The 25,213-nt window shown below is 38.4% G+C and overlaps 1 protein-coding gene across 8 annotated transcripts in view; it reads right to left on the bottom strand.

Annotated features, from left to right (window-relative positions):
- Positions 1-25,213, bottom strand: part of ATP2B2 (ATPase plasma membrane Ca2+ transporting 2) — a 653,989-nt gene that overhangs the window by 374,768 nt on the left and 254,008 nt on the right. For all 8 annotated transcript variants that reach the window (XM_051982255.1, XM_051982273.1, XM_051982284.1 and 5 more), the window contains exon 3: positions 10,371-10,469. The gene's annotated coding sequence lies outside the window, so the exon portion shown is untranslated. The remainder of the gene's footprint in view (positions 1-10,370; positions 10,470-25,213) is intronic.

Raw genomic sequence — 25,213 nt, 5'->3', positions numbered from 1 at the left:
AGAAGGCGTCTTCAAAATTCATTTCAGTGCTGACATTCTTAGTTATAAGGTATAATTTTCTAGAAGTTTGTGTTTTGAAATTTATTCCACCTTTGATAGTCTATAATCAATCAGTCTCTGGCTGTGGTATTATGTAACTGACACTGTTCAAGGTGATAAAAATATAAAAGATATATAGATAGATTGGATGGAGAGACAGACAAATGGAGAGATAGATTGAAAAATGAAAGGATACACAGATTGTATGGATGGATAGAGATAGATAAGTAGGTAGAAAAACTGACAATCAAAGAATTAGAAATGTAGATTTAAAGGTGGATGGATGGATAGGGAGATTGGATGGATGGATGGATGGATGGATGGATGTTAAGCAGAAAGTTAGTCAGAAAAATTGAAAGACAGATAGATTGAAAGGTAGATGGATAGATAGATTAAATGAATGGGTTGATGGTGATAGAAAAAATAATAGATAATCAGAAAAAAAGATAGAGATATAGATAGATAAATAGACAGATGATTTATTGATCACTGCTGTATACCAGGTTCTATACTGAAGACCCAGGAGCCATCAAGATAATTCCTGTCCTCAAAGAGCTCATATTCCAAAAAAAGAAAAAGAAGAAAACACTGAAAAGTGAGATGGAGAGGGTGGGGCAGCATGACTTGGACAAATATGAACAATCTCTTTTTGTGAGAAGCACAAGAGAGCAACCATTCTGAGCAAACAAGAGAGAACCAAATGTCTTTGCTGCCATTCCTTACACAAGGCTGCTTCATCTCCTTCCTCAGAGCCTTTGTCCCAGCGGTCCCCTCTGTCCTTTTATCTTTGCTTTTTAGAAGTCCTAGCTTCCTCCAAAGCTCAACTCAAGCAGTACTTTTGGTACAAGCTTTTTAATGATGCCCCTGTCACCTTCAGCAACTAATTTCTCTCCCTTCCCATTATGTTGGATTCATTTTGTAGTTATTTTATACACGCATATATGTACATATGTATACGTGTACATTTCATATATACATTCTCCCTCCACAAGTCCCCAGGAGAATATTAGCTTGTTCAGGGCATTAACCATTTCATTTTTTTCTTTATATCTCCAGTGACTGGCTCATAATAGGTATTTGACTAATATCTATTAAGTTGATTAAAAAGCTTAATTCTGTCCTTTCCTCAACTGTCATTTTTTGAAATGTCCATATGAGTTTTGCCTCCAACAGTTGGGCTGTATTGAGAGCTCCCTGAGGGCAGGTCTTCTTTCTGGATGCCCCCAGTGCCCAGCACAAGGTCTTGTGTATACTAAGGAGCCAGAGTCTATTTGCTTGAGAAGTTGACAGATTGAAAGCAATGATTATCAATCAAATTTTAATGTTTAGATGTGGTTTTGAGAATAGACAGATTAATCTTTGAATACCCTGGAATCAAAAATTAGCATCCAACATATCAGGAAATGAATTGTCATAGCCATTCATTTTAAGAACGCTTATCAGGTCTCTTTAAAGCTCAGCTGAAATGCCCCTCATTCAAGAAGGCCTTTTCTCTTGAAACACTGTATATTTATTTTCTGTATAACTTGTATATGTTTATCTATGCCCTTGGTGTATCATTTGAGTAAAGTGTGAATTTCCTGAGGGCAAGAACTGTCTTTTTAGTGTTTGTCCCCTCAGTGTCTAGTATAGTGTTTGGCACCTAAGAGTTATTTAATCAACACCTATTGACCAATTAATTAAAATCATAGCACAATGATTCTCTTATTTCCCTCTTGGCTCTATTCCATTGGCTGTCTCCATCATAGTTCAGGATCTACTTCATTCTGCAAGACCACTTTAGTCCTGGAGTTCAGCTCTACTGCCCTTTGCTCCTGGGACTGTTCTCCTACAATCAGAAGGCAGAGAGTTCCACTCAGACCCTCCACTCAAGGAAGCCACACAACTTAGCCACATCTTGGCTGTACTCTTCTGGATTTATCTATCATGCCATCGATAAGGAGAAGTGATATCTTCCTCCTTCCTTCCTATTTAGCTTCCTTTTGTGGTTATCTTCTTCCTTTAGATTATCAGAAGTTCCTCAAGGTCAAGAACTGGCTTTTGTTTGGGATTTTTTATTACTTATTTTGGTTTTATTAACCAAAATAAATCATATTTTTTGCTCAACTAAGCTTAGCAAAACTATTTAATCTTTAAGTGCTTAATAAATGTTTATTAACTAAGACACTTGCCAATAGTAGATGCATAATAAATGTCTTCTAAAAAGTTCTATATTAGAAAGATATTGTTTTTGTCCTTCATTTTCAAAGAGGTCCAACAATATGACTGGTGATGTTTTGACTTCTTGTGAGGGAGGGTCAGTCCCACCTTCTCTTCTTAAATCATCAAAGACCAGTGGCAGGACAAAGGTTGGGATGCCTGATGATTGCTTGGGATGCAAAGGGCAACCTTGGCGTGTCTGATGCCAAACCAGGCTCTAAGTTCTCTACAGAGCCTGTTTCAGTCATCTTCACAGCCTTGGAACCAGTTATTCCCATCTGCCCATTTCACAAGAGAAAGTCTTCATAGGCTTGGGGTATTCATCAGCCTAAGTCACCCATGGGTTTCAGGACCTAGTTGAGTAGTATATCTGCTGAAATGATTTACCACGGTATGCACACTACAGCTTCTTGGAGCCACAGGTGAGAGTTGGGTGTATCAGGTGGACACCAAAGTTGGATGAGCAACCCTCTCACTAAGTCCTCCTGAACATTCAATACTCCCCACTGGAAAGATATAAAGAATGCAGTTGCCCTGAAAGATTTACTGGGGAGAGAGAAAACACATGATCAAAGGCTGAGAAAACCTTTTGGTTAGCATTGAAGGCCAATACCAAAAGAAAAGAGTAAGCATCTTGGCTGTAAGGGAAAGCATAGGTGTATCCTGGGAGGTCCTGTATGTTCAGAATAGGACCATGGTAACTATGGAAGGCTGTCAACTCGGGGATCAGAGAGGCCTTTCTATTTCAAATGGCTTCCAGAAGTTCCAAGGCTTCATTTCAGGTAGATTAAAAGAGGAAAGCAAAACCTGCCTCTGAAGAATTTTGTCTCTTTACCTTCTCCTTTCTCCAGAGCCTCTTTTTAACTGATCTCTGCTCAGTGCTAACAAAAAGAGTCTCACCTCATTTACTCAAGTACATCTTCTACCCAGAGACTACATTGTTATAATCAGAGAAGTATATGAAATGGTTGCTCCTGCAGTAAGACCTCATGAGTTTGGACTATTGGGGGCAGTAAGAATTAGTGACAAACCAGTTTGTTTGTTTTAATATTGCTTTAGTCTTTACTTTCAGGTACTAAGAGGACCACTGGACTAGAGTCGGCCTGTAGAGGTCCAGATTTAATGAATAGACAGCGACCCTTTATAATGAACACATCCTTTGTTTGTGAGTAAATGGGTACTTTGAAAATTCTTGAGGGGGCCTTGAAAGCAGTCTGTTCTCAGAAATGGTTTAGCTAGTTCTCTCACAATAGGTTTCCACTACTAATTTGATCAACAAGCAAAGAGAAGGCATTAATTCTAAAGTGAAGAGGATAGAATGAAAGGGTTTTATTTTATCTTATACTAGTACTGCAGGCCAGGAGTCAAATCCCAGCTCTCCATTTACTAACCGTGTGACCCTGGCCAAGTCAATTCTGCTCTGAGTTTACGTTCATCTGGATAATGAGGGTATTGTGAAAGATGATCTTTAGGGCCCCTTTGGGCACTGAGCTTCTAGGATCTGTTTATCTTGGCCACTGTACTCAGGAAAGCCACTCTAGGAAATCCACTTTGCGGATTTCCTTCAAGGGCTGACAAGCTGACCTTCACTAGTCATCATAAATGTTTGTTACTAAGGAAAGTTTCCTGAAAAAATTAATGGCATAAACAAAATGATAGAGAAAATGAAGACTAGCCAGCTTAAAGGGCTCAGTGGTTTTCAGTGGCTAGATTAAGAACTGAAGTGACCTTTAATAAGAAAATCTTGACTGTGTTAATGTTAGTAACTCAACAGATACAGAGCACTTTATGATTACAAAGAACTTGACATGCCTTGATTCATTAGATGCTCACAACAGCCCTGAGAGGATAATAGTGCAATCACTGCTATTTTCATCTCACAATTGGAGAGATAGAATAAGCATTTATTAAGTTCCCACTATGGAAGGTTTTCTCAGCAGAGATACTGGAAGGGTTTGCCATTTCTTTCTCTGACTCATTTTACAGATGAGAAAACTAAGGCAAATAAGGTTAAGTGACTTGGCCAGGGTCACACAAATAATGTGATGAGTGAGTGGTGCAGGATTTGAATTCAGGAGGATGAGGCTTTCTGACTCCAGATCCAGTACTTTATCCTAATGTCCTAATTGCATGTCCTAATTGACCTGAGGCATAATAGTGCACCTACTTTCTAGGGTTGATATGAGAATCAAATAAGATAATAGTAAAGCATTTACTAGCCACTCTATAATAGGTAGTCTATAAATATTATAAAATAAAAATAGCCTCAGTGTCAGGAAAACCTGGATTCAAATCCTGCCCGATACATAACAATCGACAAGTCAAAAACTCTGAGGATCTCAGGCAATTCTCTAAGTCAAAGTTCAATAACTGAGGTGCAAGAAGGAAGAAAGTTTTCATAGTAGATATCACTTATATCAGTGAAACCATAAGTCTGAACCATAAAAAGGAGAGGGGGAGGACAGATCTAAGAAAAGCGTCAAGCCCAAGATGGGTGGAATGTCCTGTTGCAAAACGGGTCCATCCCCACCCACCAACTTCCTTCCCTTCCCCAATAGTCCTGGCCAACTCTCATGCATCTCCTTTTAAGGAGCGTTTGGTTTTCGGCAATCTTACTAGCTCAGGAGCCACAAGAACATCTACCCAGGTACAAACGCAGGGTGGTACAATGGAGAAAGTGGCAGAGAACCTGGGCTCAGACTCTAGATCTCTGCTGTATGATGCTTGGCCAAGTCATTTCATTCTTTTAAACTTCATTTCCTCCTCTACAAAATGAAAGGATTGGCTGAGGGGAAACTTAAAGTCCTTTCTAGCTCTTGAGAGACCTATGAGACCTCCTTCCCCCACACATACATACATACAAGATATGGGAACATGGTCAAATCACTTAACTGCTAGTCCACAAGCAGCTCCCCTAGCACTGATCTATCAGCAATCCATTATATATTCTGCAATGAAAGATCCTTCTATATAACGAGTACTGTGCATTTCATCATGAAGCTGAAACTTTTCCTTAGGGAAACTTTTTGACAACAGCTTTATATATATTTTAAGGGTCTCAAAGATTTAATTTATTTGATCCTCACCACAATCTTATGTGTTAGGTATTGTTACTATCCCCATTTTACAGATGAGGAAACTAGCATTAAGAATGGTCAAATGATTTGCCCATGAATCACACAGCTAATAACTATCTGAGGTAGAACTTGAACTCTGGTCTTCCTGACTTCCTGACCCACTTAATCATCTGGCTGCCTCAAGGTAGGTTGAAGATAATCTCAAGGAGGTCATCTTTCCTGGAGCCATTCCCCAACTTATGCAATGGACAAATATTTAGCCTCAACAAGTTTTTAACAGAGGAGATTTACTCACAACAAACTAACAGACTAAAGGGGGAGATTTACTCTCAATGAGCTTACAGCCCAACAAGGGAAATTTACCCTTAACAAACTTAAAATCTAATAGGGGAGATTTACCCTCAACAAGTTTACAGTCTAATAGGGAAGATTTACCCAATGAGCTTACAGTCTAATAATGAGAGATTTACCCTCAATGAGCTTAGAACCTCATAGGGAAGATTTACTCGATAAGTTTACACTCTTATAATGAGTAGATTTACCCTCCCCAAATGGGGAGATCAAACATGAACAATAAATATAACAAAAACGAGAATGTGAGCTAAACAAAGGAGAAGTCCAGAGGAAGTACTGTGAGAAATTTCAGGTCTTGGAATAAGACTAAAAATGGCTTCATACAAGATGTGGCAGCTCACCTGAGCCATGAAGAAAGGGATTATTTCAGGAGAAGGAATCGAAGAAGGGGTCTCCAGCAGAGTTCTTTCTGGGCACAGAGGGACAAAGCAAGCCCCGGACTAGGAGCTGGGATGAGGATGGGGAGAATGAATAGTCTTGCTTGGCCAGAATGAAGAGAGTCTAAAGGAGAGGAAGCATGAGGGAAATAAGACACATGTACCTCCCTATCTACACCACTCCAGTTAAATCAGCAGTCCTGGCACACTTATACATGCCTACCAACCTCATCTCTTTGGATATTATTAAGTGCCTGCTAGAGGTAGCTAGAAGGCTTACTGAGCCCTGGGCTTGGAGACAGGAAGACCTAAATTCAAATCCCACCTCAGATACTCACCGAGTAGTCCTGGGAAAGTCACTTAGCGTATCTTAGCCTCAGCTTCAAGGTTTCCTTCAAGTTCTAAGACGATGAATCTATGATTCATAAGCTTTGCAGTGGAGTTAAGGCATTACCAAACATCCAGCGATAAATAATACAAAATCCCTGCCCTCAAAGAGCTGATAATTTATGCTCAAAGCACCGTTCATGACGCTGAAGAAGAAAAGGATAAATAAAGCAAGTTCCTTTCCCTCAAGGGATCGATCATCTCAAAGAAGGGAATAACATATGAGGAAAAAATGTCAAAGTATATCATTGGAAAAGAGTAAAGCACAAGGCTATGAGATCCAATAAGGGATCCCATTTGTACTCACCCAGCAAGATGAAAAGTATCAGGGAAGGCTTCCTAGAGGAGGTGACAGCTGAACAGTAGAGATGACATCAGCAGGCAGGGATGGGAAGGAGGGCATTCCAGGAATAAGGAACAATGTGAACAAAGACAGGGAGGCAGGAAAGAGTGGGATGTGTGCAGGGGACAGCAAGGAGCCCAGTTTAGCTAGAACATGGCGCATTTGAGGCGGAGGCGTGTGAGCTAAGGCTGCAAAGGTGGGTGGGAGCCAGATTGCAGAGAGCTTCAAATGTCTTGCTGAGATATGTGGTCTTGATTCCTTAGATAGTTAGTGGGAGCCAAAGAGGGTTTTAAAGCATGGAAGTGATGTGCTAAGAGCTGGAACTAGAGGTAAGCAAGATAGGCAGTATCCTGGGATATGGCAGGCAAAGAGATAGAAGTGACATATGTTAATTATTATTTTAAGATTATAGATTTTCCTATCAGAAAATTTGACTCTCAAAGTACATAGATATTTATTTTGGACTGTCAAGTCACTCAAGGCCTCTAAAGAAAAGCCATGTTGGGCTGAAAGAATGCTAAGACTTGAAACCATTAGGACTCAAATTCAAATCCCACTTTTCATACTTACTACTTGTGTGATTTGTAAGGAAATCACTTAAGTTCTCTGGATCTCAGTTGCTCATCTGTAAAATGGCGATAATAACCATAGTACCTCCTTAAAGAGGATGTTGTGAAACTTAAATGAGATTGTATATAAAAAGCATTTTGTAATGTTTAAAGTGCTTTATAAATAACACCAGTTATTATTATCAGCAGGTGGACATCAATACATAACAATCCCAATTTCCAAACACTTCCCAAATGCCTCTTCCTTTTAGCAGCTGGAACAAAGTTAGATCTTGGGCACACCATTTTTCAAAGTTGTCATTCTGCGATTTAAGCCCTTTTTAAAAAATAAATTTCATTTGTATTTGACACCAAAGACACGGGATCCCATGGTGAAACCCGATGTGCATACTACAGAAATAGGAGGAGTGACATTTATGCAGTTGTAGTAATATTAATAATTCGTAATATTAATATAATGTTAAGATACCCTGATTTATTAGCAGGCTGGGTTCAATTCCTGCATCTCCTACTTGCCACCTGTGTGATTTTGGCCAAATTATTTCCTTCTTTCTGAATTTTGATTTCCCTTTCTCTAAAATGAGAGGGTTATATTAAATCAGGGGGCTTAACCTTTCACGGGGCCCTGGATCCATCTTTGACAGTGTGATTAAGCCTATGACTCTTCATCAAAAATAGTGTTTTTAATTGGATAAATTAAAATATATGAGTAAAACAAAACCAACTGCATTCAACTACAGCTTTCAAAATATTTTTTAAAATATAAGGATCTTAGATTAAGAACTCCTGCATAAGATGATCTCTGAAGCCTCTTGTACTTTTAAATCCAATGACTTTCAAAACATTTTAAAGTAATCCATTGGAAGCAAGATGAGTCAACAATTGGAATCATTAAAATAAGGACACAAATCAACCATCACACAAGCTAGACACTAGCTATGTGACCCTGAGCCTCTATTTCTTCATCTGTGAAATGAGGGTAATAATCATCCCTGCCTCACAAGACTGCCCTGAGGACAAATAAGATTATTGCCGTGAAGTACTATTTTCATTATTGTTATTATTAGAACTTCCGATTTCTCCCTCCCCAATCCAATCCAATCCAACTAGAATGCATTAAGTGCCTTTTTTTTTTTTTTTGCCAGTTAATATGCTAAGTGCTAGGATGGAGCCCAAAAAACAATAATAAAAATAAATAAATAAATAAAACAAAGCCCAAAGTGTTTGCCCTCAGAGTTGTAACCTGTAAACAGGCAGATATGGGATCACTGGTGGAAAAGGAAGGGAATACTAGGAATGTGTCCAGCATTAAATAGGTGGGGAGTCCTTTCATGTGAAGAGATACTGAATGGCTACTGAGGATTCAAGTTCCTCTTTAACTCTGAGATTCAGTGAACCAAGGCAGATATATCAAACTGTGAGAGTCCGAGACCAAAAAGTCTTTGGAAAACGTTGAACAAAATAAACACAGATAACATTAATTTCTTGTTTTCCATCTCTGACTTAGATACCACTAAACTCAGGGGATCGAGAAAGGCTTCCCCCAGGAGATGGCATGTGGGATGAGACTTAGAGGAAACTCGGGATGCTCTGAGGCACTGAAGGAGAGATGTCACTAGACATCATGAATAGGTTGTGCAAAGGCATTAAAGATTGGGTATAGAACACCCTGAGTGCAGTGAACAAGCAAGTAGATCTAGTTAGCTGGCTTTAGAAATGCTTTTACTTTAACCCAATTTCCAGCCCACTCCAAGCCCAACATCCATGTTTATGTTCCCTATTTCAGTATTTGGCAAAAGAACAAGAAGGAAATTGAGGCAATTATGTAAAAGTTTTGAAAACACCCTAGTGAAGCCCAATCATAGGGTAACAACTGAAAGGGCAGCAAAATGAGAGATGCCCAAGTGTGAGATTGTCGGTCTGACTGTCTGCACTTCTCCCTCCCTCTCTCTCTCTTTCTCTGTCCGTCCGCCTCTCTCTCTCTCTCTCTCTCTCTCTCTCTCTCTCTTCTCTCTCTCTCTCTCTCTCTGTCTCTCTCTCTAGTCTACTTCTCTCTCTCTCTCTCTCTCTTCTCTCTCTCTCTCTCTCTCTCTCTCTCTCTCTCTCTTTCTCTCCGTCTGCCTCTGTGTGTGTGTGTCTGTCTGCTTCTCTCTCTCTCTCTCCATCTTCCTCTTTTTCTCTTTCTGTCCATCTGCTTCTCTCTCTCTCTTTCTCTCTCTCTCTCTTCATCTGCCTCTCTCTTTCTCTGTGTCATCTGCCTCTCTCTCTGTCCGTCTGCCTCTCTCTGTGTCTGTCTGCTCCCCCCCTCTGTCCATCTTCCTCTCTCTCTCTGTCCATCTGCCTCTCTCTATCCATCTGCCTCTCTCTGTGTCTGTCTGTCTCTGTGTCCGTCTGGCTCTGTCTGTCTGTCTCTCTCTCTGTCCGTCTGTCTCTTTCTCTGTCCGTCTGTCTTTCTCTGTGTGTCCATCTATCTCTGTGTGTCAGTCTCTCTTTCTCTGTCCATCTGTCTCTGTGTGTCTGTCTCTCTATGTGTTCGTCTGTCTCTCTCTTTCTGTCTGTCTCTCTCTGTGTGTCCATCTGTCTCTCTGTGTGTATGTATGTATCTCCTTCACAGAGTACAGAGGAGATTGAGCTCATCACAATTTTTCTTACTGATTTCTGCCCTGTGTTCTTAAGTACCCAACTGTCCTTTGTATGATTCATGGCAGACTGACCCTTAGCCTAACACATCTCCTTCCTCCCAGTCACACTTATGTTGCACCTTCCCCACTACTGGAGAATGAGCCTATCTTGCCCTTTTCTCATGCCCACCATTTACATGGTGTTATTTACAATGCTGATAAGTCTTAAAAAACCAGCAATCTGGCCATTCCCTAATGCATGTTCCCCTGCAGCAGCTCTGTTAGATGATACCAAATTAAGTCTTCCATTGAGTTAGCAAGCTTCATTCAATTGTAGATCCAGACTTGATTCAAACCCAATAAATTGAGACCCATGGGTTCTTTTGGCCCACTCAAAGACTCACCCTTCAATGTTTCCAAGTTAGAAGGAGGGCTTCAGAAACAGGAAGACAAGATTCATAGCCAGGTCCTTGTCAGGGGATTGGAGTCTCTTGGCTTCAGATCTAAAAGAAGAATCAGAACAGAGAGAGATTAACCATATTTCCAGAAAAAGTCCCAAGGGGACAAACTTATCCGTTAAGTCAACAAAGCTCCCATTATGTGTCAGGTATGAAGCTGCAAGCTCTGAAGAACACAGTGATGAATGAGAAACTGCTTTCTGTTCTAAATCAACTTTTAATAAAGAAAAGGAAGTGATGCCATCATCATAACCAGCACCTCTCTAGCACCTTGAGGTTTACAAAACACTTTACAAATCTTATCTCATTTGATCTTTACAACAATGCCAGGAGGTAGGCATTATTGTTGTTTATTTTATAAAATAGCCGTTTTACAAATGAACGAACTGAAGCACCGAGAAATGAAATGATTTGCCAAGGGGCACATAATTAATAAGTGTCTAAAGCAGGATTCAAACTCGTTTTCCTGACTCCAATGCCAGCACTCTATGCACTATGACATCACTTGGAAGCTTTAAAGTGCCCCGTGCGTTTGTGTCATTCATCCAAATGACTGTAATATGTCGACGGCTATACTGGAGATACAAGTATAATGCTGAAGGGCAGAGAAAGAGCACATTTAGCAGAGTATTCAATGAGAAGGGGACAGTGGAGAGTGTCAGATGGTAGCACTTAGGTCAGGTATTCAATGAGTCACCTGAATCAGCTTAAATAACAAATATTAAATGGCTCGTATATGTAACATATTGTGCAAATAACTACAGGTGACGCAAAATATGCAACTGTACAAATCTTGTTTCTTTTTTTTCCCTCAAGGTATTTGCCATTTGCCTGGAAAGACAAGAAGTCTATGTATAGTAAATGACTGGTTACAAAATAAGTGGAACACACATACAAAAGTGTTATGGCAAAGTATTAAAATCTACTTATCTCTTTGTGACCTTGGTCATATCCCTTAGCCTCTTCAGACCTCAGTTTCCCCACTTATCAAATGAGAGAGTGAGTCTAAATAACTTTGGAGTTATCTTCCAGCTCTGGAGCCTACAGAGCTGTTAGAACATAGCTATTTTCATCTTGTTTCCTCCATCCTCATTAGACCGTGAGCTCCTTTTCTTTGTCTGCCTAGTGGCTGACACAGTCCCAAGTACATAGCACATGATTAATAAATACGCAGTGACTACCTGGATCAATGATCCTCTGACCTTTAAGCTCAAAAGTTATGACTGTGTGGTACAATGAAATATATCAATTAATATAGCTGGCAAAATTAAGCCCAATTAAATATCCCAATCAAAAAAAAAATAGCCATTCAATGAAATAGATGGATTTCAAGCTGGATTTGATAATACAGAATAATAACAGAAACTGGTTTTCTTTGGTCTTTAGATTCCTCATACATAGCACCTTGCACATATTAAGCATTTTTAAAATGCCTGCTGACTTGAATTGAAGTATCCTGAGATACTTCAGAGAAGTAGAGCTAGACAATGATTGTATGGAAGATTTCTGAAATATGGGAGACATGCTGCAGTGAACCAAGAAAAGATTAGGGGGGAGAGGGGAGGACAGAGGGAAATTCTGAGATATACAGTTTGAGACCCTGGATGAGTCTTTTTTTTTCTCAACCTTACTGTGTAACTGAAAAGGGGGGAGATTATAAAGAGATAATAATACTTATGTTACCTTTCATTCACTTCAAGAAACATTCATTATACACCTACTATGAGCTATTCCATTTATTAAAGACAGAAACAACAATCAACTGTCCCTGCTCTTAAAGAGCTTACCTTGGAGAATACAATGTATATATAAGGGAGCAAATTTAAAGTAAACACAAAGTTACTGTTAGGGGAGAATGAATGGGATATGGGGGGAATCAAGAAGAAGGAAATAGGAATGATCTAATGAAAGAGATGGGACCATTTTTATCAAACGGAATCAAGCTTTCTTCAAACCCTGCAACTTTAAGGAGACTCCCAATGGAACTCTGTCTACTTGAACTAGCTCAAATATCTTCCTAACCAAGTTTTCTTTTTTTTTTTTTGTAAATGAAGGATTCTTCATGGATTTCAAAAGTTTTCAGTCTCAATCAGTTCCTTAATGGGGAAAACAAGGGAAGAAAGGATTATCTAAAGTGATCTATGTGAATACACAACTCATTCTTCAAATTGGATGTTGGAATGACATGTACAAAGATAAATCAGATATTGGAAGGTGAATACAAAAGTGTGGTATGGTCCTATTGGAATACATTAAGGAGTGCTGAAGCCCAAAATGAACTAAGGTTAATAAAGAATGGGAAGAACAAAAATAGATTTTTTTCAAGTTCTTCTGGGGGAAAGTTGAGTCAAAGAAGGGATAAGATCTTTGCTCAAAATAGATAGAACATTGATAATGGGTCAGTGATAAGAAAGAATTACTTAATTCTAACTTTGCTTGTTTCCTATGTCAAGCAGAAAGATTCTTGGATTGGAAAACACTGAACAAAATGGGTAATAAGGAGCTGAAACCTATGATAAGAAAGGAGATAGTAATAGATCATAACATGGTTTTAATGAGAAGATCATGTCTGACTTAACTTCATTTCCTTTTGTGACAGGGTTACTGAATTGGAAGATCTGGAAACTGTAGCTATAATTTGTCTAGATTTCAGCAAGCATTTGACAAAATGCTAATCTTATAAATAAGATGGAGAGGTATGGACTAAAGAATCGCACATCTAAGTGTTCAGAGATCAAGGGTAGTTAATAGATAGTCCATTCTCAATTTGGAAGAAGGTTTCTAATGAAGTGCTCCAAGGCTTTTTTCATTTCCTTATGACATCTAATATTTTTATCAATGATCTATGAAAAGGTAAAGATAAGAAGGTTTATTCAATTTAAAGAAAACAAATCTGGGATGGATAGCTAATGTGTAGTATGACTTCAATAGGATAGAATAACAGGATAACTCTAAAATTTAATTGAAATTAGTATGTCATCCCACACTAGAATTCAAAAAATCAACTTCACAGGATACAGGATAGGGGGAACATTTTGACAACAATTTTTCTGAATAAGATCTGAAGGTTTGAGGAATTGCAGGCTCAATGAGTCAAGAGTGAGATAAAGCAGCCCAACAAGCTGTCTCAGTTTTCCTTATGAAAAGTACAGTATCCAGAACAAGGATGCCAAAAGTTTTCATGTATTTACTCCTGGTTAGAACCCATGAAGAGTTCTTTTCTCTGGAAAAGAGAATTTTCTTTTTCATTTCTGGAGGCCTTATTTGACAAGGGCTTTGACAATCTGAAGAATAAGCAAAGGAGCAATCAGGAGAGTGGGAGAACAAACAGCCTTGAGATCTTGCCATTAGACATATCAATTAAATAAACTGGCAATATTTAATCGGGATAAGAGAATAATGTGATGGAGAGGGAAAGAGGGAAAGGGTACATCTCCCATTAATTGAAAGACTGTCATATGGAAGAGGAATTAGCCATGTTCTGCTTGGCCCCAGAAGACAGAACTAGAAAGTGATGGGTGCAAGTTATAACAAGGCAGATTTAGGACAAATGAAAGTAAAAACTTCCTGATGGCAGAATCCTCCAAAAGTATTATAAGTTGCTTCAAAAGGCAGTAGACTCCTTCTCACTAGTGATTTGCAAGGAAAAGCTATCTGACCGTTTGAGATAATCAAATGAGAAGGCATATGTATTTTAATACCATGCAAGTCTTCAGGAACTATAAAATGCTAGTTATTATAACTATTGTTACAAAAGGGATTCTTCTGTAGGTAGAGGTCAAACTACATCAGGAGTTCAAATCTTCTTTGTACAATGGAGCCTTCTGATCATCTAGAGAAGCCTATAGAATCCTTTTCAGATTATTTAAAAATTATTGAAGAAAATGTTCAATTTCAATTAGAGGTTAGTAAAAATTAAAAAATCATTTTTATCCAAATTTATGGACCCCCCTGAAATATATCCACAGATCTACAGAACAGATTAAGAAGTCCTGGGCTAAAGGGTTTTTGAGGTGCCTGTGACTGTGCTATTCGGTGTGTGATGAGAGAAATGAGCAAAAGCAAGATGGTCTATCAAGAAGTTATTGTAATCAGGCAGCCAGGTGGTAATGAGGGCGAGGCTGGCTGCAGTGGAAATAAAGAGGGAATGAATTTGAGAGATGTCACAGAGATAAAATCAACAGAACTGAGTAGCTGATTGGATGGGAGATGTGGGAGGAGGAGAAGGAGGGGAGAATCAAATCTAATACCAAGGCTTCAAACATCGGAGTCACTGACAGGAACGACAAAGTCAAAGAGAAGGAGCTGGCTTGGGAGGAAAGATAATAATGATAGATAATGGATCAGTTATTATTAAAATGACAGGAAAGGAGAGGCAGAGAAAAACAGAAAGATAAAGAGAGAGACAGAAACATACAGTGTCTACATAGTCAGAATGGAGTCAAGTCTTACCCATGAAGTAAAACTTAATAAGGCCTGAATTCAGAAGCTAAACTGCTCCCAGTCTTAGGGAGATTAGGGGGAGAGAAAGGGAAGGGGCAGAAAGAGGAAGGTAAAGGAGATCCAGACACCTTTTCAGAAAAACAAAGTGTCACTCATATATCCAAGATAATTAAGTGACACATACCCTACAGTTCAGATATAGTGGCCAATCTGTTGTTCCTCTTACACAACCCATCTCCATCTCCCATCTCCGTGCCTTTGCAATGCCCAGAACCCCCTCTCCTCTTCACCTACGGTCTCAGAATTCTTCAAGACTGAAATCGACCATTACCTTCAAATCTGAAGATAACAAAAATTTAGAGGAGATAGCAGACATGCAGGATGAAAGGGACACAATCCAAATGAAGCCCAATAGACTAGAATGATGAGTTGTATCTCGTTCAGGAAACCTCATTCTTTCCAACTACTAATGCTTTTCCTTGTAAGGTTATGTTGTATCTTCTCTGTATATATCTTGTACATACCTATTTTTGTACATATTATCTCCCCCATTAGGATCTAAGATCATGGAGGTAGAGGACGGTTTTCTATTTTTCTTCACATCCCTAGGGCTAAGCATAGTTAAGCACTTAATAAGTGTTTGTTGACTGAGTGAAGGATTGCTGAAGGAAACTTGGCTGTAAGTGGTCAGACAGGGATTAGGGCCCAAGTCTCCTGACTCCAGATCCAGCAATCTTTCCATTACACCTCTGTCAAAGGATCTTCTTCAGGGCTGGAGTGCCCCGGGATTTCCATTTACTTTTCTCCAGAGAGAGAAACACACAAAACAAATCAGACTTCACTGTAGTGAGATAGGAGTTGAAGCTCTTTGAGGAGGAAGTTGAAGATTTAAGAAGAATAAGAGGAAGGGATACTGTCAGGATCCCATGTGTACTATAAAATTTGAACCCAAATCAATCATTCATTCATGTATGCAGTAAACATTTATTCCTGAAATACAAGATGTAGAGAAGCTAGGGGCTTTGTTCTGATGGACATTCCAAATAAGACTGACTCTGGAAAGTGAATTAGTGAGAAGAAAAGGACTTCTGAGACCTAAGGAAGACTAGAAGGATAAATACATATTATTTATTCTTTTTTCTATTTTCTCCTCCTCTTCCTCCTCCTTTTTGCTGCTTGAATTTTTTGGCTTAATGTGGTCATTGTCAAGATAGAGAGCCATTGTAGGGTTATTCAGACTTGAATACAGAACACAGACCATCTACAGCTGCCTGGCTCTGCTCTCCATTTCTCTTACCTCCAGTGATGAAGAGAGCACATCATCTGGGGATTTCCTTATTAACTGTTAACCTGGACAAGGGCCAGAAAAACCATTTTTTAATGGAAATTACAGTAATCAGAAGAACAGAGCACTTCTGTTCTGGGCCATTTCTTGACTCTGGAAAATAACTTCTTTAAATAGAGCCCTTATAAGGGAAATTTCACCTGGATCTATGGGGAAAAGGGTAGGGGTAGGGGATATTGGGGAGGGGGGGGATGGAGTGTTGCTAAGCAAATTGATATTATTAACCAGAGAAATGTTAAACTACTTAAGAGTAGAGAATTTCATGGCACTATTTACAAATAATAATTTCCCTATTATGAATTAATTCTTCTCTATTTGTTATAACACTTGGGAAGATTCTCTAATTTGAACCATAATTGCATTTACTCAGTCATATTATATTACTCAGATTTTTTTTTCTTTTATTCACATTGACCTCCTTTTCTTTCCTCCTTTCCTTCCTGATTGTTGATCCCAATTTAAAGGTAATTTTTGAGTCTTCACCATATCTAAGAATATACAGGGAACACTATGTCTAGGAATCTTGATGCCAATAACAGAAAGGGGAAGGAAGAGGTCAATAATGGGGATCCAAGAGTGGACACAAAGAGAGAAGAGAGACAAAATAAAAGAGACAAGGAAGAAAAGAGAAAGCAGGCAGAGAAAAATGGAAAGGGAAAAGGTGGGGAAATGAAGAGGACAGGGAAAATGAGAAACAAGCAGGTGGAATCAAAATTAGCTATGTGGAAGCCCAAGATTAATAGCATCAAAATTAAAGTTCTCTCAAATCAACTTAAGAAAAAATAAATGATGTCAGAGCCTTGCTCAATAAAATCTTGTATACCAGATCCTGAGCACAAGTCCCTAGGGAAAAAAAGATCACAGGACACAGCTCCATAAGAGAAATATCCACTCAATGACACTTCATGCCACTGGGGATTTTTCAAGCTACTAAAGGACCATCCACAAGTAGCTCACCTGATCTTATCATAATGGAATATTCGAACTAATCAGGCATAATGGTCAGTTGTTCCTGAACTGATAAAGGAATAATAGTTAATCAATCAAGTCTTTTTCTTAAATGCCTCAGCTGTGCCAGGAACTGTGCTAGGTATTGGGAACAAGAAGAGAAAAAGGAATACTGCCTGCCTTCAATGAACTTATGGTCTACCAGCACTCTCTAGCTTTCCATGACCTAGGACAAAGTCTGGGTAACTTTATCCCAGGCACAATTGCAGGAAGAAAGAAAGAAAAGTATTAGAGAGGGAATTTTAGATATTTGGAACCAGTGATCTCAAAGAAACACCAGGGGGAAAATACAATCAAAAAAGTTCATCTTACTGCAGGATATTCTGAATTTAACTTAACTAGGTTTATTGGATCAGTCATGTGCTAAAAGCTTATCAGCAAGCCCACAGCAGGGAGAGGATTTCTAACCACTACACCTAGCAGATGGAAGTAGAGAACAACAGATTGCCTTGAATGACTGAAGCTTAGGAGATGGTAACAGGGAGCAACTTGGCAAGCAAGAGACCAAGTAGAGTAGATGTGTAGTAGTAGAGGTGTAATAACCAGAAGACAATAACCAAAAATAATTCGATTATTTACACAGAGTAAGTGGGCAGTGTTGAAGGTGTTTGCTGCCCTGATCACACATGTACTTTAGATACAATATCTCTACATGGACTCATCCTACCCATATGTCCTAGACACTTTCATACCTAACATGTATACTCTCTCTTAATAGCATTTTATTTTTTCCAATTACATGTTAAGATAATTTTCAACATTCACTTTTATAAGATTGAGTTCCAAATTTTTTTCCTCTCTCCCATCTCTCTCTCCTTTCCACAAGATGGCAAGCAATCTGATATAGGTTATACACCTAATACCTATACTTTTAAAACATGTATTCTATCCAGATAGGCTCCTGTTATATTCTACTTCATACTTCAAGGTTTCAAGGATGGAGACAGAAAGAGCTTCCATGGATATTCCCTAGTCATATGTATTCTCTGCATCTATGCCCTATCACTGATGCTGCGGTAGCTTAAGAGAAAGTGGCCCCATGTGTGCAGAGTATGGAAGAGAATTGTTCCTTGTTTCCTGTCTGTCACATTGATTCAATTTCTCATTTTGAATTCATGTTTTTCTAAATAAGTCAGTATAAGTAATAACATAGGAGCAATAATTCTGATTGGGTGCTGACACATGGGGCCTCAAACAAGAAGCAGTTATTTTGCTACCCATGAATGACAGAGTTCCCAAAATGTTACCTTTAAACCACTATAAAAATTTAAGTTATTATTATTCCAGTACTTTGTATAACTTCTATAATGTTTGTTACTCTGCTTTGTATTAAATGAATTTAAAGACTTATTCTATCTCCCTTAATTAGAGAATAAGCTTCTTGAGGATAGGGATTACCTTATTAATTTCTGTATATTTTTCAGCACTACTCAGAGTTGTTCAGTCACGCCCAACTCTCTGTGAATCCCCACTTGGGGTTTTCTTGGCAAAGACACTGGAGTGATTTGCCATTTTCTTCTCCAGCCCATTTTACAGATGAGAAAACTGAGACAAACAGGGTTAAATGATTAGGTGATTGGTCCAGGGTCACACAGCTCGGAAGTATGAAATCGAATTTGAATTCAGCAAGATATCTTTCTGACTCCAGGCTCAAACCACATAGCTGCCCACTTAGACTATATAATAGATACCAGAAGTAAAGTAGCTCAGAAGAAACATCAGTTGTGTATAGTTAAAGAATCTATCCCAAAAAACAGGACAAGGGGTAGTGGGGCTTTTAAGACCAACTTCTCCAGGTAATACTTTTGTTCCTGTCTCTTAACAACACAATTTTCCATGGAATTCCAAGATTAAAGTCACACTCTTGACATGCTTTTCCATAAAAACTATTTGAGTTCAACCTGTGACTGTGCATTGTGAGCTCATGTTGATCTGATCAACCATAATAAGGCCATTTTGGTTGCCATTTTGGTTCTCTTCAGGAATGAAAGACAACAACTAAGCAATGAATAAATGCATACATATAATTATAATATTGCATAGCATCAATCCAAATTTTATAATAAGGTACTGAGCCACCTCATAAGAGAAAAAGATAAAATTCAGACTTCTCCTCTGATAGAAAGGAAGAGCCAAAAAATTCCTAGTGATGTGGAAGGAATAACTGGATTTGGTGAACCCAATTAGGAAGCTGTGAGTTTTTGCTCTTCTCCAGTCTCCTGTCACTGATATTCATTTAGTGGATATGCTCCCTTTACTTTCACAAACTGTACCCAGTATCCCATTCCTAAGAAATTCACATCTCCTATGGAACCGCTTTTTTAAAACCCCAAGTTCACATCTGCAGGACTATGAACCCCAATAATATATCCCAGAATCCTTATTGGAGCAGGAGTTCACCAAAGAGCAAAACTATTAAGTAAAGGGGAAGTCAGAAATCCCCCCACTCCATGAAACAGCTCTACCCAGGGTCAGAAAATATCACTCTTCACTTGGCATGGCAGAAACAAAGACTGGTATTAGAACCAAATCTCCTATTTCTCAATAGGAAACTTTATACTATATTGTACTCTACCATCATCTCCCTGAATAGCTAGAATATCTACTTTTCCCTATTGTTTTCATCCCATCTTCATGGAATCATAGATTAGATTTGGAAGGGGCTTTAGAAGTCATCAAATTCAACCCTGTAATTTTTCACCTGAAAAGTCTGAGGTCTGAGTAATTAAGATTCTCCCAAGCTCACACACACAGTAAATGGCAGAGGCAGGATTTGGGGGATTTTGTCTCCAAATTCACTAATTTTCTCACTACACCATACCACCATCATTCTTTGGGACTCCAAGGCTTTGTGTCTTCTAGAGATCCTCGTGAAAATCAGCCTACCCCCAAGAGTCGGGACCAATTAACCATTATTGGGTAAAATCATAGAAGGGAAGAAAGCATACCCCCCCAAAACAAAGAAAATATTCAATTCAATATTCATTAAGTGCCTACTATGTGCCAGATATTGTGCTAAGCACTAAGAAGATACAAGAATAGAAAATAAGAAAAATAAAAACAGGCTTTGCCTTCAAGGAACTTACAATCAAATAAGGACAAAAAAGGAAGCTAAAAAGGGGGTAGGAGAAGAAGAAGCCAATCCTGGAACATAACGTTCCCAGAGTCAAAACCAGACAGAGGTGCTGATAGAGTAGAAAGATTCCTATCCCAGTCCTCTATAAAGAAAAGTTTGGGGAGGAGTTCAGTGCTCCACCCTCCAATCCTCCAATCAGAGACTGAGTTGAGAAGGTATTGAGCATCACAAACTGAGCCAATCAGCATGAGGATGAGATTTCAGGTGATCAGCATATCTTGGATGGGGCAGGATGTTCTGGAAGCAAACCAAGCAGCTGGGCTGAGGCAAAAATGGCAAATTATCTTTACTTGTTACTTTCATATGTACAGAAGTACTTATAGAAGCTATTTTTATAGTGGCAAAGAACTGGAAACTATGGGGGTGCTCATCAAAGGGGGAATGACTGAACAAATTATGATACATGAATGTAATGGAATACTATTCATTGTAAGAAATGAAGAAAGGTGTGGTTTCCAAAAAACTTAGGAAGAGATGTGAACTGAGGCAGAATGAAATGAGAATAATTCATATAATAATAATATTTAAAGACAAACAAACTTGAAAAACTTACGAATTCTGATCAGTGCAACTATCAATCGCTATTCTAGAATATAATGATGAAATGTACTAACCCATTCTAACACACAGGTGTGGAAAATGCCACATTTTTTTTGAACATGACCAAATCTGGGGTTTGTTTTGCTTAATCAGGTATATTTGTTACAAATGCTTTCTTTTCTTTCCTTTCTTCTTCCTTTTTTTTTTTTTTGAATGGGTGATGGAGCAGGAAGAAAAAAATTGTTAATCTTTTAATTATTGAATTTTTTCTTAAAGGATGAGAACAAGGCTGGTTGGAAACAAGCCACAAGATAGACCTTCAAAAGAAGCCAAGAACAGGAAGAGGGATCAGCGGGGCTTTTAAGACCAACTTCTCCAGCTAATACTTTTGTTCCTGTCTGTTAACAACACAATTTTCCATGGAATTCCAAGATTAAAGTCACGCTCTTGACATGGTTTTCCATCAGCTATCACTATTGGCTTCCTCTGGTTCTTTTAACCAAAAGCGAAGTCTCATTGTCACTGTACCATCTGCCACACACCAATTAAAAGGCAGAAATATTTACTTTCAGTAGAACTGAAATATCAAACTGCCATGTACTGAACAGTCACTGGGTCACCCTGCCCCCCCAAAAAACCTGTCCCTTTCCAGGGTTAAAGGGTGAGGGAAATTCAAAGCAAGAGGCAGCCTTTTCTTTTCCTATTCCCTAATGTCATAAGGGATATGTGACCAGAAAAGTAGGTGGGCAAATCATATACTAAGGTTAAGGGATAATAAGAGGATAACTTATGTATTCCATTCATATTCAAACAATGTCAAGAGACCTAGAAGAAGGCTCCAAGCATGTTGGCTAATCCCCCAGGAAGAAATTCTTGAAAGATGTAGACAAGTCATTCAGGATGAGAAGTTATATGGCGAGGGATTGATCGCTACCACTGGATAGAGCATCTCATTAATGAAATCACAGAACTATCCAAAAAACAATCTGTTCTAATCTCATATATAGACCAGACAGGACAGGACTATATGTATGGATCCATAGAGAACAAGAGAGTTTACAATTGGAAAGGACCTTAGAGCTCCTCTACTTAAACCCTCTCTTACAGTTGTACAAATGAGGAATTTGAAGTTAGGAGAGATTAAGTGATCTGGTATAATCAAATAGTCTCTTAAGAAGCAGAACTGTATTCAAAGTCAAAGACTCTGATTCCAAATATAGTGCTTAGATTAGGAAAAATAGAGATTATAATAGACTAGAGGCACCAAGGAAATGGTGAACCCTTTAGGGACAAAAACTGAAATCACAGGATATTTCTTAGGATGGAAATGGAGGCTGATCGTGGGACTTTGGGACGCAAAACAAATTGATAACAGCAACTTAATGAAGCAGGGATGGTTTTCCATCTCCCTTCCTCCAAGAAAAGCCTACAGCCCCTAGAAAGAGCAACAGAAATAGAGGAAAAGAGAAAAGGATCTTTGAGAAAATCAATCATGTATTTGCTAGCTACATGGGTGGCAATTCTGTGATTGATAAAGATAATACAATTTCTTCTACTTTAGTGAATTTTCAAGTCTAGTTGAAGAGATAAAACTAATATACATGGATTAGTAAATAATATAAGGTTCTATATAAATAATTCAGTGTCAAATTGTTTAAATTATATATTTATATTATAAGTATATAATATTATAAGGCAAAAATCTCAAATATATCCTTGAATGAAGATTTATAGAAAGGAGGTTTGAAAGGAGTATGAGAAGGTCAAATGGTATAACTAGTTTGTTGTGTTTTCTACTCTCCTGAAGTCTTGAGATCACCAGTGATAGGTGATGCTGAAAATAAAATTCCTTCAAGGATCAGGGAAAGGTTATCTCTTGTTGGTTGTAGTCTCCATTCTCTCTCATTTCTAAGATTCCCAGCAAAGAAAGAAATCGAGCAGAAGCAATTGGATGAACTGGGAAGATTTCAAAATCCACTTGTGGACCCTGATGAATTCCTTATGGCCTCTTATAGAGAAGGGGTTCTTGACCTCCTTTGTGTCATGGGGACCTTTGACTACCTGGTGAAACCTGAAAACCTTCCCTCAGAATCATGTTTTTAAATGCATAAATATATCAGATTATGTTGTATATTGTGTTATATAATATTAAATTAATAAAAGTATCCCAAAAAGTTTAATTTTATGGACTAAAGTTAAAACCCCCTTTGCAGGGCATTTAGAAATCAAGGAGATTTGGCACAATTAAAAAAAAAAAAAAAAAAGACTTCATGTAGAAAGTAGAATTCAAATAAGTAAAAGCAATTACATAGAATCAAAGTCCTTTGGTCCAAATCCCTCATTTTTCCGATAAGAAAATCAAGAGTCCTTGATATGAAATCACTGTCCAGTCCCATATATAGTAACAGCACCAAGATTTGAATCCAGATTCTCTGATACCAAACACAGTGACCTTTCCACTATATCATGCTGATAAGGAGAGGGAGATGCATTCCACACATTGTTGGAAGACCTATAAATTACGCAACATTTCTGCAAAATAATTTGGAATTTTGCAAATAAAATAGCTACAATGTCTATACACTTTGACCCACTGATTTCTACCACTAGGAATATATGCCAAACAAAGTCACTGTCAAAAAGAAAGACCCTATGTATGCCAAAATAGTGTATCAGATTTAAAGTATATTTATAGCAACAGTTTTATGGTAGCAAAGAGTTTAAAACAAGTAGATGCCCATTGAGTGGGGAATGAAAAAATTATGGTATATGAAGGCAATGGGATTTTACTGTGCTTTAAGAAGTGATAAATATGATGGGTACAGAAAAGCACAAGCTTATATGAAATGATTAACAATAAATTAAGTATATCTTAGAAAGAAACACACAACACACATGATTACAACAAGAAAAAACAATCACAAACTAATAAAAAGTGAATGTTGCAAAATTATGAAGAAGTACCAGCTCTCAAAGAAGAGATGGGAGATGATATCCCCCCTCTCTCCTTTGCTGAGACTAGGAATCCATGAGTATAGAAAACTGCATTACTTCTATTATTTTTTCTGTGAATTGATTAGTTTGGTAGATTTTTCTCCTTTCTCTTTGTACCTGAAAAAAATTCTTTATTATATATAATGGTTTTCTGAGAGAGGAGAGGAGAAAGAATGCAAGGGAAATTTCAGGTGACGTAAAAGCAAAGATATTGATTTTTAAAATGAACTTTTAAAAGGAAAAAAGAACAAGAAGGCCAAAAAAGAAGAAATAAAAAAAGAAAAGAAGAATAAGAAATACAAAAGATCCTTCTCCTCTGCAGAGATATGTATGGGGTGGGAGGCCAGGGAAGTTCTACAAGTATAAAGAATTTCATATAAAGTCAAATTTTTCCAATGTCCAGATTAGTTTATTGATTTTTTCCTTTAATTCCTTTTTTTCTTTAATCATTTATTATATGGGATGATTCTGGAAAGGAGGGGAGAACTCTTGGTGAGAAGGGATTGAACTAGGTAATATAAAAGCATTCCAAGGAAAGACAACAAAATGAAGAGGCTTCTGGCATGCCTTAGTGTAGCTAGCCTAGAATGGTGGGGAACCCAAAAGGACAGAATAAAATTGTGTCCCTATTATGGAGTCTCCAGGCCAGGAGCACAGTATTCACTTGTGACAGGCTTTCCAAGGTTGAAAGTAGGGTCAGGCTTCCAGTTTTACATTTGATATAGAAGGAACATATGAAAGGTAATGCTGAGCTTACTGTACTTCTAAGATCAAGCCAACCAGTGGGGAGCAAAAAGCCAAGAAGTATCAGGGACAACCCTGGAAAGGAAGGCAGGAAACTACTAGGGATTCTAGTCCAGTTCTGCCAATGATTGGCCATGTAACCTTGAATAAGTCACATTTTCCCTTCTGAAAATGAAGGGTTCAATGGGCTAATCCCCAAGGCTTCTCTCACTCTGAAATTCTATGATTCTGATGGAACAGCACTCAGGAGCAGATGCCACAGAGATGTGACTCAGGTCTCCAGAAAAATGTTCCAGGAACCCTACTATGCACCAAGCAGAGAGAGCTAGGAAAAGGGCCTGTCCTTCTGTTCTTCATAAAGCTACCCTACTGTGCTTATGTCCTGACGGAGGGCAAGCCACTGTCTATTTAAGGCAAAGGGGGTAATCACACCCACAGTAGCTCAGGTAGGGAAAGAGCTGTTGATTTGGCACAGGCTCCAAATATCCAAAGCTACTGCAGTATCCTCCTCACAGGCTGCAGAATCCCAAGTCCCCACAGCACTAGATAGAAATAACAAAAAGGATCCTTCTTTCCTCT

The sequence above is a fragment of the Antechinus flavipes genome, chromosome 1 (assembly GCF_016432865.1).
Source record: "Antechinus flavipes isolate AdamAnt ecotype Samford, QLD, Australia chromosome 1, AdamAnt_v2, whole genome shotgun sequence".
NCBI classification, from domain to species: Eukaryota; Metazoa; Chordata; class Mammalia; order Dasyuromorphia; family Dasyuridae; genus Antechinus; species Antechinus flavipes.
The sequence above is the reverse complement of the archived record's forward strand: the minus strand, read 5'-3'. Positions and strand labels throughout refer to the sequence as shown.